This window comes from Marmota monax, unplaced genomic scaffold (genome assembly GCF_021218885.2).
Source record: "Marmota monax isolate L192 unplaced genomic scaffold, Marmota_monax_Labrador192_F-V1.1 WCK01_AAM20220418_F8-fsc00073, whole genome shotgun sequence".
Lineage (NCBI taxonomy): Eukaryota > Metazoa > Chordata > Mammalia > Rodentia > Sciuridae > Marmota > Marmota monax.
The window spans coordinates 6,507,162-6,519,432 of record NW_026692846.1 but is presented as its reverse complement, the minus strand read 5'-3'; positions in this window follow the sequence as shown (position 1 = coordinate 6,519,432).

Sequence of the window (12,271 nt, the reverse complement as noted above, 5' to 3'; positions counted from 1 at the left end):
TCCAGTAAGTACGTCATTTCCCATTAAAAGTTTATCTCATTTTTTCTGCTATAGAGTGAATGTTTGTGTATTTCTGCTCTTCCACTATATGTTTGAAATTTGGAGATGGAACTGGTGGGAAGTCCTATATCAGGTGGTTGACATCCTCATGTTAGGATTAGTATTCTTCTAAGAAGTAAAGAGAGATTTCTCTGTGAGATGCCAAAAGAAGAGGTCATACAAGTCCATAGCAACAGGATGTTCATTTGCAAGTTGGATGGAAGGCTTAGTAAATAAACCAGAAACATTACAAGAGATAGAAGAAAATATAGAGTCAACACTCCATCTTATAGGTGCCAGCACAGATTCATTAGCAAGCTTCCAAAGCATAGGAAATAAAACAAAGAATCAATCAATTTGCCATCAAACTAAAACGTTTCTGTACTGTAAAGAAAATAATTAAGACCTTGAAAAGAGACCCTACACAATGAGAGAAAATGTTGGCCATCTACTCCTTCAATAGGGGATTGATATCCAGAATATACCAAGAACTCAAAAAATATAATCCTCCCTAAAACAAATAACCCAATGAATAAATGGGCAAAAGAACTAAACAGATACTTCTCAAAAAATGAAACACAAATGGCCAAGAAATATGTGGAAAAAGGTTCAACATCTCTAGCAATCAGGGAGATGCAAATCAAAGCTACACTAAGATGTCATCTCACTCAGGTCAGAATGGCAATGATCAAGAATACAAACAATAAGTGCTGGTGAGGTTGTGGGGGAAAAGGTGCACTTCTACATTGTTGGTATGACTTCAGACTAGTACAGCCACTCCAGAAAGCAGTGTGGAGGGTCCTCAAAAACCTGGGGATGGAACCACCACATGATTCAAGTATCTCACTCCTTGGTATTTTCCCAAAAAAATCTAAAATCAGCAAACTTCAATAACACAATCACCTCAATGTTTATATCAGCACACTTCACAATAGCGAAATTATGGAATCAACCCAGATGCCTGCCAGTAGTTGAATGAATTAAGACATGGTGGTATATATACAAAGGTGTTCTACTCAGCCGTTAAGAAGAAGAAGAAGAAGAAGAAGAAGAAGAAGAAGAAGAAGAAGAAGAAGAAGAAGAAGAAGAAGAAGAAGAAGAAGAAGAAGAAGAAGAAGAAGAAGAAGAAGAAGAAGAAGAAGAAGAAGAAGAAGAAGAAGAAGAAGAAGGAGAAGAAGAAGAATGGAATTATGGCATTTGCTGGTAAATGGATGGAAATGAGAACATCATCTAAGTGAAATAAGCCAGAATCAGAAACTCAAAGATCAGATATTTTCTCTCATATGTGGTGGAAGTTAGGGTAAAATAAAGGAAAGGGAAAGGGAAGGATAAGATGATAACCAAAAAATCAATCAAATATAAATTAATAGATGAGTGAAAGAAAGTCAAGTAGAATAGAGGAAGAATAGGAGAGGGGAGGGAGGAGAGGAAGAAAAACGGGAAGGTTAATGGGACAGCTCATGAACTGAAGCTGATTTCCCTGCATGTATGAGTTTGTCAGGATGAACTCAACCACTGAACTCTGATAAAAAGGAAAGGAAAAGAAAGAAAACCATCACCAGAAACGGACTCTAGTGCTTCTCTCTTCTCATTATTCTATCCTGAAGAAGCATGGGAAATACGTGTCTGTGTTTTAGCCACTGAGTCAGTGGTATTTTGAAAATGCAGCTTGAGCCAACCCATCCATCTCCCTACCCGCTTCCTGCTGAGAATGGTACCTCAACTAAATTCCTAGCTGACTGTTACACCCTGCTTACTCTGTCTGCATCTTATAGGTTTTAGTGTTATGGTTTGGATGTGAGGTGTCTGCAACTACGGATTGAATGTCAGGTGTCTCCAAAAAGTTTATTTATAAGACAATGTGAGAAGGTTATAGGTGAAATGATTGGCTATGAGAGTCTAGATGGGATTAATCGATTGGTGACTGAAGGCAGACAGGGTGTGGCTGAAGGAGGTGAGCACTGGACTTGTAGAATTGGGGTACATGTTATTTATGGTGAATGGGGTCTTTCTCTGCTTTTTGGTGTGATGCCCTGAGTCACCTCCCCCTACCACACTCTTCCGCCATGATGTTCAGCCTCACCTCAAGCTCCCAGGAATGGAGCCAGACTTCTACGGACTGAGACCTCCGAAACTGTGAGCCCCCCAAAAAAACTTTTCCTCCCCTAAAATTGTTCTGGTTGCATCTTTTAGTTGCAGCATCAAAAAAGCCGACTAAACTCCCGGAATTTTACAAACTAAAATAAAGCCCTGGGTAACTCCTGTGTCCTCCAGATCCTAACATGGACAGTTTCCACTGCTACTTGGCCTTCACTGAACTTGGCTATTAGCTCCTGGGCTGTAGGTCAGGGTGATGTAGTTAAAGGTGCAGGCTTTGAACCTAGTCACACCTCAATTAATGAGGGCACAGCTGCATAGAAAACAATGGACCTTGAACACCTTCCTTATTAATACCTTTCTCTATTCCTGAATAAACTTTGCTTTCTCATACTATAATGAGTATTATCAAAAACATATAGGATCATATTAAACTATCCAAAATATCCATCACCTCACATACTTTTTTCTTGTAGCATAAATATTTAAAATATCTTTTAGCAACATGTAAGTATGAAAATTTAAAATCTATTCTTGTTGGAGCAGGCCTGTAATTCCAGTGGCTCAGGAGGCTGAGGCAGGAGGATCATGAGTTCAAAGCCAGGCTCAACAATTTATCAATGCCCTAGGCAACAGAGGGAGACCTAGTCTCTACACAAAATGTAAAAAAAAAAAAAAAAAAAGGGTTGGGGATGTGGCTCAGTGACTAAGCACCCCTGGGTTTAACCCCTGTTACCTAAATAAATAAATAAATCTACTCTTTTATTTATTTTGAGATATATTATTCCTTATTTTTAACCATGGGTCTGTTAATTAGCTTGATAGAATCTTTCTTTCTTTTTTTTTTGAATTGTATTTTTTTCTTCATATATTGACAGAAGATTGCTTCATATGAAATTGGGGAAGAAATAGACCATCATGTATCCACTAGACATATTATCTTAACCAGTATCTGACACAAAATGCAGCTTTGCATCTCCTCAATATTCCAACAACACATGTGCTTAAAAACAAACAAACAAGCAAAATGTAATCAAATTAGCTCCTTACAGGCAAAGTTAATAATTGGCCACATGAAATATGCATTTTGAAGTACAACTTTTTTTTCTTTATTAAATTATTTATTAATTCTAATTTGTTATACACGATGGCAGAATGCAATTCATTTCATATTACACATATAGAGCCCAATTTTTCAAGTCACTGGTTGTACACAAAGTATTTTCACACCATTAGTGTATTCATGCATGTACTTAGGGTAATGATGTCTAACTCATTCCACCATCTTTCCTACCCCCTTGCCCCTCCCTTCTCCTCTTTACCCTTTGCCCTATCTAAAGTTCCTCCATTCCTCCCATGCCCCCTGCCACCAGTGCCATTATGAGTCAGCACCCTCATATAAAGAAAAAAAAATGTCCTTTGGTGTTTTGGGATTGGCTTAATTCACTCACTTACTTCTCCAACTCCATCCATTTACCTGCAAATGCCATGATTTTATTCTCTTCTAATGCTAAGTAAAAAAAATAACATATAGAAAATATGTAAACATATATATTTATACAAGATGTTTAAAGGTTTATCTCTATCATTATGTAGAGTGTATCTTTTATTCTTATTAGTGTATTTTGTTGTTGGTGGTGGGGGGATATATTAAAATGAAATAATTAGAGGCAAGACTCAGTTCTACGACAGTCATGACCTACAACTTTCCTATGTGCATGGCTTTGACTAAGTCATACCAAACTTCTTGTGTAAGATGTTCATCCATAAAACATCATAATAAAGTTGGATCTGCTGAACTCCTGGGGTATTTGGGAGATGCATCTCCTCTGGGAAACACATTGAGGCTGACTTCTTCTAACAGGCCACTGTCTGACCTTGTGTTCCATTTCTCCCTCCCCAGGACTCTCCCATCTCAACAGAAGTGCTCTCTGAAAGATTCCCTGACCAAAGTCAAACTAAACTTAAAGATACAGGACTCAAAATATATTAATAAGCAAAAGAACCATCAGAAAAGAAAAATAAAGTACAACCTCTGGCATATTGTGATATCAAAAAATAAAAAAAGCAATTACCAGAAATGAATGTGTGTTCAGGATGACTTCCTTCATTCAAAAAGTAAATGGTCCACCGCCAGCCCACTGAAACAGGGGACACACATCCAGCTGCGGAATGGCAATGATTTTGCCACTGAAATCTTGTAGCTGTGATTGATGAATGGCATTAGAATGAAAAACCAAAAAACAAAAGAAGTCATGGCTGAAGGTGCACATCCAGTACTCCATGAGACCTTGGCATGCACTTGGGTTTGATTGCAGTCTCTCATCTGCTGTCCAGGTGCGGGAGCAGAGGGTAGTAGTGCTAGATGGTCTCTCTGTTGCTAGACGTCGGGAAGCAGGGAATGGATGCTGAGCTGACCCTCCTGAGGCCAGCTAAGGATCCAGCTGTCCACTTGGTCTTCTCCACAGTGGCATTTGGTGATCATCTGCTCCCCTCTTCTTCCATGGCTGCCATGACCTACTGGGTTTTCTTAAAGCTGATATATGAAAATGTAAGCAGCCCCAATGTCCTTTCCACAAGAGCTTTGAATTCTAAGAGCATCCAAGGTTTAATGTCAGAAATTTTGGCTCTTCTTCAAGATGACTGGAGATTTACCCCTAGGAACTAAAAAGATGCAATAGTTATTCATAGAAGTAGCAACAGGAAAAGGCAACACCAACTTGGCTTAAAGAAAACAAAACTGAAATAAAATACATGGCTACAATATAAGACCTATGTGCAAGAGTTTAATTCACTTTGCTTAAGATTCCAAGGGTGCATTAGTTAATTCAAATTTTTTTTTTTTTAAATCAGAAGTCTCTTGTTACCTCCTGTGTATATTGTAAATTCTGGGAATACAGAGCTGAATAAGGGAAGTTCTTTGCCCTCAAGGGGACTCACCATTTAACAAGGGGACAAATATAAATACATAAACATCTGTTAAGGATATTGGTACTTGGAGGTTCTGGAAGAAAAGTCTCAGAAAAAGCTTTCTGAAAGATCTGACTTCTCACTTGATTTTTCAGAGGATGAGTCTGATGACAAACAGGTAGAAGTGCACTTCCAGACACTTCATGCCTGTTGGATTCTGAGTTTTGACAATTCAGGGATCAAACGAGGTCACCTTTGTATGCCCAGGACCTAAGCTTATATTGCAGATATATAATCAATGTCTTCTGAGTTGTTCCTGGAGGTTTGCTTTGTCCCCCAGTTCTGGTAATTGGATGGACATGCAGACACACATGTACACACAAACATGCACCACAGATTGATCTATCTGACAGAGGAGAATCTGCAACATTTATCCATTAGTACTAGGGACTCATGCTCCCACAAACACGTTCCCTTACTTGCAGGAAAGATTCTGGAATGTCAAAGACATTTAGGGCATGATACAGAGGGTCAGGAAAGTCCAGCCTGAGGTGGAACCTGTGAGCTGGTGGTGAACCTGAATTGTCCACCAGCCACAACTGCAACCAGAGGACGTGGCACTGAGGCCTCTGCTGTTGATGTTTCTGGGGACGGTTGACCTTCCTGAGATCAGTTTAGGCTTGGACACATACTCAGTTGATTCAGATATTTACTTAGCACAATCTTAGCTAGCTGAGTCTTCTTTCTATAAAGTTTGTAAGGAAGTTTGGCAAGACTTGCATCCACAGGCAAGGAAACAGAAGAGTCGATTCCCATTAACCACTAAATTCCCCTTATTCTCTGTACACATTTCACTTGGAGGATTTTCTGACCTTTCTGTGATGAATGTAATTCACTCTGAAACTCAAGGGTCAAATGAAAAAAGGGAAAATCTGACATTTAGAATCATCATCCATTAGGTTCAATGAGGCCAGAGATCACCCTTAAAAGGCAACATATGTCACCCCAAATTGATAACGTTGTGACTCATGGTGAGTGTTCGAGCAATTTGTTAAAAGTTGTTTTTCCCAACTATTTTGCAGCTGGTGTTTTTGAGACCATTCTTTCTTTAATATTCAAGTCAGAAAGATCTTGAACATTGGAAGCTGAAATTTGATTGCATGTTGACATGATAATGCTTAGCAGTTAATTGCTCTCAGATTTTTTCTCTTTATTCATCTGTCAGGACTTAGGGAGAACTGGATTCTAGACAGGCCTTCGTCATTTATTCTATTTTACTTTGATCTAGACCCTTATATTTTTGTTTTTCATTAAAAGTTGTTTAACCTTTCAAATGGAGAATCTTTTAACAAATAAATTTCATTCATCGGCTGCATCTAAGGCACCACACTAAGTACGGAAGTCCTAGCTGAGTAAAAGATAAAAGTGTGCAGTCTAATTGAGGAGATGAACATGAAATGCTTTGATTTCAGATGTGGCGGGGTACAGAACATCAACAATGAATACGTAATGTTAGAGCGCCTGGTGTGTATGCTGAAAGTCTGCCACAAAGCAATGATACTTCTGTTTACAAACTGCATAATCTGAAAAAAAAATTCATCTTATCTAGAAAGGGAAAATATATTAATTCAACAAGTACTAACTGAGAGTAAACACTGCATTCAAAACTCTTCTGGTATTGGGCGTATGATATTAAATACAAGAAGCCTGTGTGCGTCTTCCCTGGTCTTATGTTGCTATTTAGCTCTGTGTTCCTTAGAGGACTATATAGGAAAATCTATGTGAAAGTCTATTTAAAATTATAAATCAATGTAATTATTAAGTGATGGTTCAAGATATTGGACCATGTTCCCTGGAGTTTCATGACCTCTTTTTCATTATATTATTCTCTATATTCTTGTTAAATTCTGGCCTTTGCCTCTGAGTGAGATAATAGCTTGTTTCTTTGTCATAAAACGGGAATCAATATTAACCCACCCTGCTGCACAACCTCGTGGCAGTGATGTTTTCTGACTACCTCATCAGCCTCAGCAGTTTTGATGTAGATGATGTTGATGCACCTCCAGGGTAGAAGAGTGTGATGTAAGTAAAGTTTGGGTGAATTCTGTCTGCATTTTTCTTTTAGATTTGAGGGTCTTAAAAAGTCTAGGTCTACAGTTGGGTTGATGACTATTCAACAAAGACAGGCCAGGATAGGGTGAAGACACTTCACGGTGACTATGGCATTCACCTTGAACAGGAAATGACAAAGACACAACCCTTCAGAGATCCTGGTGGCAGCAGCCAGTGGTGACAGAGCATGTCTATTGCATGTCTGAACATGGGGTCGGGACTGCCAGCAGGCGCCTGGGACTGACACCAACCCAGCCAAGGAGGCACATGCCTTGAAATGCATTTATTGTCTCGGACCTGGCTCAAGATTCTAACTTTACAATGAGAGGGAAATTCTCTGTAGTCAAGTATCAGTCAGTGACAGCAGAAGCACTTCAACCTCAATCTAGTGTCATTTTTTACATGTTTTTCTGTTTTTATTTTTTCACCAAAGCCCCCTGACCCTCAGTGAAAAGAGAATAAAGCTTTTATTATATTCCAAAATTACATATTTTACAAGCTATAAAATAAGAGCATTGATATTTTAATACCACAGGGATGTGGACAGTGCCTCTCCGTCTTTTCCTCTCCCTACATCCCACATTAGTAACACTTATAACATTGAATCATAAATCATATTTGCATTTACTAAACAACAGACAACTCAGTCTGGGTCTCAGAAATCAGTATGGTTCACGTGGCTTCATTAGGTAGGACTGGCTCCATAGCTTCCCTGCAGGATTGAGCTCTAGTTGCCAACAGAGGCAACAGCTTCCTCCCTAAAGCACATTTCCTTGGTTCCTTCCCTTCCCTGACTTGCTTCCCCACCTCCTCCTTGCACTTCCTGTCACTCCCAGGTGAGCAACTAACCCTCTAACCCTTGCCTCAGAATCCGCCCCTACCAAAGCAAACAAACAAACAAAAAAGTAAATGACCTTATGAAGCACTTACTGGATGTGTGCATGAGTTAATTCACAGAGGTAAACAGAACGGAATACTTCCTTGCCTGGATGCATATTTATTTTCTTCCTTCCTTTAGATCTCTCAACTGAAGAAAGGAAGAAAGAGAAGGAATGATTTTAGCTTTAGATTTCGGAGTCAGCCAGGTATCACACCCTGGTGCAATGCAAGTCTGTTCACAGCTGCCCATTACAGTTCCTCAACACACACAGCAGAAGACCTCTTGATGCTTATTGGGCAGCATTGCTCCTACCATTTCACAGATGAGCAAACGGAGGCTGGGAGACAGGACCAAGCAGACTCTGCAGTGGGGTGTCAAGAAGAGAACTCTGAAGTCTTCCATGACTTCTCCTCTGCCTCTTACTCAGGGTCACTGCGGCCTTGGTAGAGGAACAGGAAGACAGTGCTGCATACAAAACAATCGCTTCCAGGAACCCTGATGTGCGACTGAATTACAGTTCGCTCACCTTCTTTTGAAACAAGCAGATTAGGTCACTGCTGGGAAAAGCTGCTTCCATGGCCCATTGATTTGCTTTCACTGGGCATTTCTTTTCCTGGCAGAATAGTTTGTCGATGATATTAGGTAAATGTAACTTATCATGCATTACAGAAGTTTATAACTCCAGGGAGGTGAATAAAAAAAAGAGAAAAATAGCTATTGCTTAAAATAAGAATCTCAGATTCTGGTGTGCTTGTGTGGGGGAGGTTACCATGGAGATGGAGTCCCTGCAACATACTTTGTAGGCCATAGTGGCAAAAGCCTTTGGCTGGAACAGGCCTTATTGATGCACCTCTGGCCACCATCTTGCCCATATCCTGAAAAACGTATCTTCTTCTGGGACAGTGTATGCACTCTATGCCTCCAGGTCCATTCCAGTTCATGGGCAAAGTTCTACCAGAATGGGAAATTACCGGCAACTAAACCCACGGTTTGATACCAAATGGAAGCAAATATTATTGGCAATATTCTTTGAATCCATTATAACAAGAGGGGTGAAAACAACAATAAGGATAAAAATAGACAATAATTGATAACAATTTCTGTGCAGGACATTGGATTTACCACATACATGTATTATATTTAATTTTCAATGGTACATGGAAAGATATGTATGTTTTATAGACAACACAGATGAGACTTAGAAACATAAATATGCTCACCCTCACCGAGTCCCTAAGGGAAGGACTTGGACCCACACCAAGACCCATGCTTTTTCATCCAGGAATATTTCATGTTCCTCAGTTCTTTGCTACTTGTTGACCCTGACTGGAGGTGAGTTTCATTTTCCTGAAATGGTTTTCCATTGCTTTGCTGTATTTTTTCCTTTAATCATCTCACTTTCCCATTAGCACTGAAACCTTATCCCAAGGCTGCCCACACACACACAACTGGACAAATGGATGAGCTTCCCAAACATCTAATTCACTTATTCCAATTCTGTATGTCTTTTTTTTGTTTTAGTTACAGGTCACAGTACACTTCCCTCCAGATATGAGGGAATTAGGAGATGTAGGTTCTAGGATTTGTTTTCTCACTAATGAATTTGAATCATTAGGCAATTTCAGTCTCCATTTCTTGGGACAGAGGAGTATCTATGTTGATTTGCGCTAGTAATAAATATAGAATCACCATATATTAACTGATTACTAGGAACTAAGATCTGTGCTTTAGTAAAATTTACACATTAAAAAGACTTCTGCAAAAGAGCAAAGTTTTGTTAATGTGAGATCTAAAAGCCTTTGGCATAAATTTGTTATATTGGTAATTTGCGCTAAGTAGGGAAAATACACTTGTGCTCTAACTACAAAAACCACGAGGGACAATAGAAAAGACAGAATAAGCTCAGGTGGCAAAGTGTGTTGGCAGGTGATTTGTTGCTTTAGTGGATGAAAGCAGGAATCTCACCCAAGCTCCTCCTGTATACATGGGGCAAGTTGAGGGCCACAGGGATTTAGCAACTTCTCCAGAGAACTTATAACTGGATAATTATATGAATAATCATCATTAGTCCCACACAGTTTTTACTAAGTTGATTACTTAATCCTTGTAGATTTACCCTGTAACTCTTGGAGTAACAGGCATATACAGAGTCCAAGAAAACAAGAGAACCAACAACTCCAAGTGCAGAACAAACAAATCCAAGAGAAGCGGCACTCAAGCGTTTCTGCAACAGCCTGAGTTGGCAGTGGCTCCCAATCTGTCTGGTTGTCAGGATTAGATCCCACACTTCTAAGTAACCTCTCCCTCATGCAATTTTCTTTCTGCAACTTTTGACTAATAAAGCAGGAAAAGAAAACTGATCAATAATCCAAGAGTACTAAAGATCAGTTTATATGATTTGAGTAAACAAGTTAAATGGCAATACTATAGCTGCTCCAAATGAGCTCTATCATATCCATCTCACTGCTGGGAGGCTGTTTCCTTGGGGTTAGTTGAGAATCTGACAGGGAGCTTTAGAGACCATCCCTGGGTCAGAATGCATTTATGTGGATACACACGATACGCATTTCTGATTTCATGTTTGCAGATACTCCTCGATATTCACAAACTCTAGTTAAGAGCTCTTGTTCTGTACTTTGCAAAACAAGTTCACAAATACTCATAATATCTACATCTCAGTTGTGGAGATGAAGAAGAGATGCACAAGCATGACACGGCCTCCCCTTATTCACACAGCTTGGCGATACCAGCCCTTCCAGAACCTGTGGTCACTTAACATCACACTGTGTGTGTCTCCAAAGTTCATGCCAGTCTCTTGATGGATGATGACTAGTAGAAATAAGTGTCTGCAGAGCACATTTAATATCCAGTTGTCAATGAAATGAGGATCTAAGAGATGAAGGGCATCTTTTAAAGCTGCCTTTACCCAAAATGGCAGGATGAGTTTCTGAGCGTGTAAATTGGGCACATGCAGAGGCCAATAAGAACTCTGCATCGAGTGGAAGCTCACATACTGGTGTTCTTCAAATATTCATTTGCTTCCCTGTGTTGAACATCAATCAACTATAAGTCAGCTTCACAGTCCCCTTGCACTCTGCTTCCTTTGGCTACAACTGGCTGTCTCTCATTCAGGAGGCAATCAATGAAAGATAGACTTGCCAGGCTTAATTGAATCTTCCATATTCAAGACTGCCTTCTCCATTTGATAAGAAGAAAGATATTTAAAGAAGCTTTTGTCTCCTGAATGTCAGAGACTCTTAGCTGGGCTTGCAAAATCGTTCAGATCACTAGGTCCTCCCCTGTGCTATATCCCCACTCTAATCCATCCCTTATACCAGGCTGTGAGAACTTTAATGGCCCAGAATGTATCTTATTTATCTTTGTACACTCAATCTCCAGCATTCTGTTGTTTGACTAGCTCTTATTGAGTGTGGACTTTGTGCAATGTCCTGTTGATGCAGTGAGGGGACAATGGGAAGCAAAACAAAGCCTTGCCCCATGGTGTTTGCATTCCAGGGAGAGAGGAAATACAACAATAAGAAACTGGTAAGATCGTGAAATAAAAATATCCAACTTGAAAAAAAAAAGTCAGTGATAAGGTCGTGGTGAGTAAGAATAAGTGTTGTGAAGTTGGGAGAGAGACATGCAGGGAATGGTTTCTCTTTTGAATGGTTAATCATGGGACTCTCCACATGGTCTCACTGGAGCAAAGATCTGAATGGTGGGGAGTGCATATCACTTGATACTTGGTGGGAGACTATTCCAAAGAGAGGAAGCAGCAAGTGTGATTGCTGAAGACAGGAATATGCCCAGGACACTTGACAGAGGTGAACAGCCTTGTGTGGCAGGACAGCCATGCCCCTACATGACATCTGGCCCATGGTGGGCACGGGACACATGTCAAAAGCACTAGAATCTAAAGCAATACAGCATGGTGAACCTGCGACAGATACTTGTGATGTGGATGGATCTGCACCCACCGTCAATCTGAGTAAACCCTAAGAATTCGTAAAAGTTATCTTGACTTCTGAAGTCAGTGATCTCAGTAAATGATCTTATTACTAGGAAGAGAGCCAAAATGTCTGAGTAGGTACCTTGTGCCATTTTATGGTTTTCTATGTCATGAATCGCTTCTCTCCTTTAATGCCCATGCTGAGCAAGTCAGATGGGTGTGGTTATTCTTATTTTATAAACAAGGAATTATAGTGACGGAGCAAGTTGTCAAAATGCCAG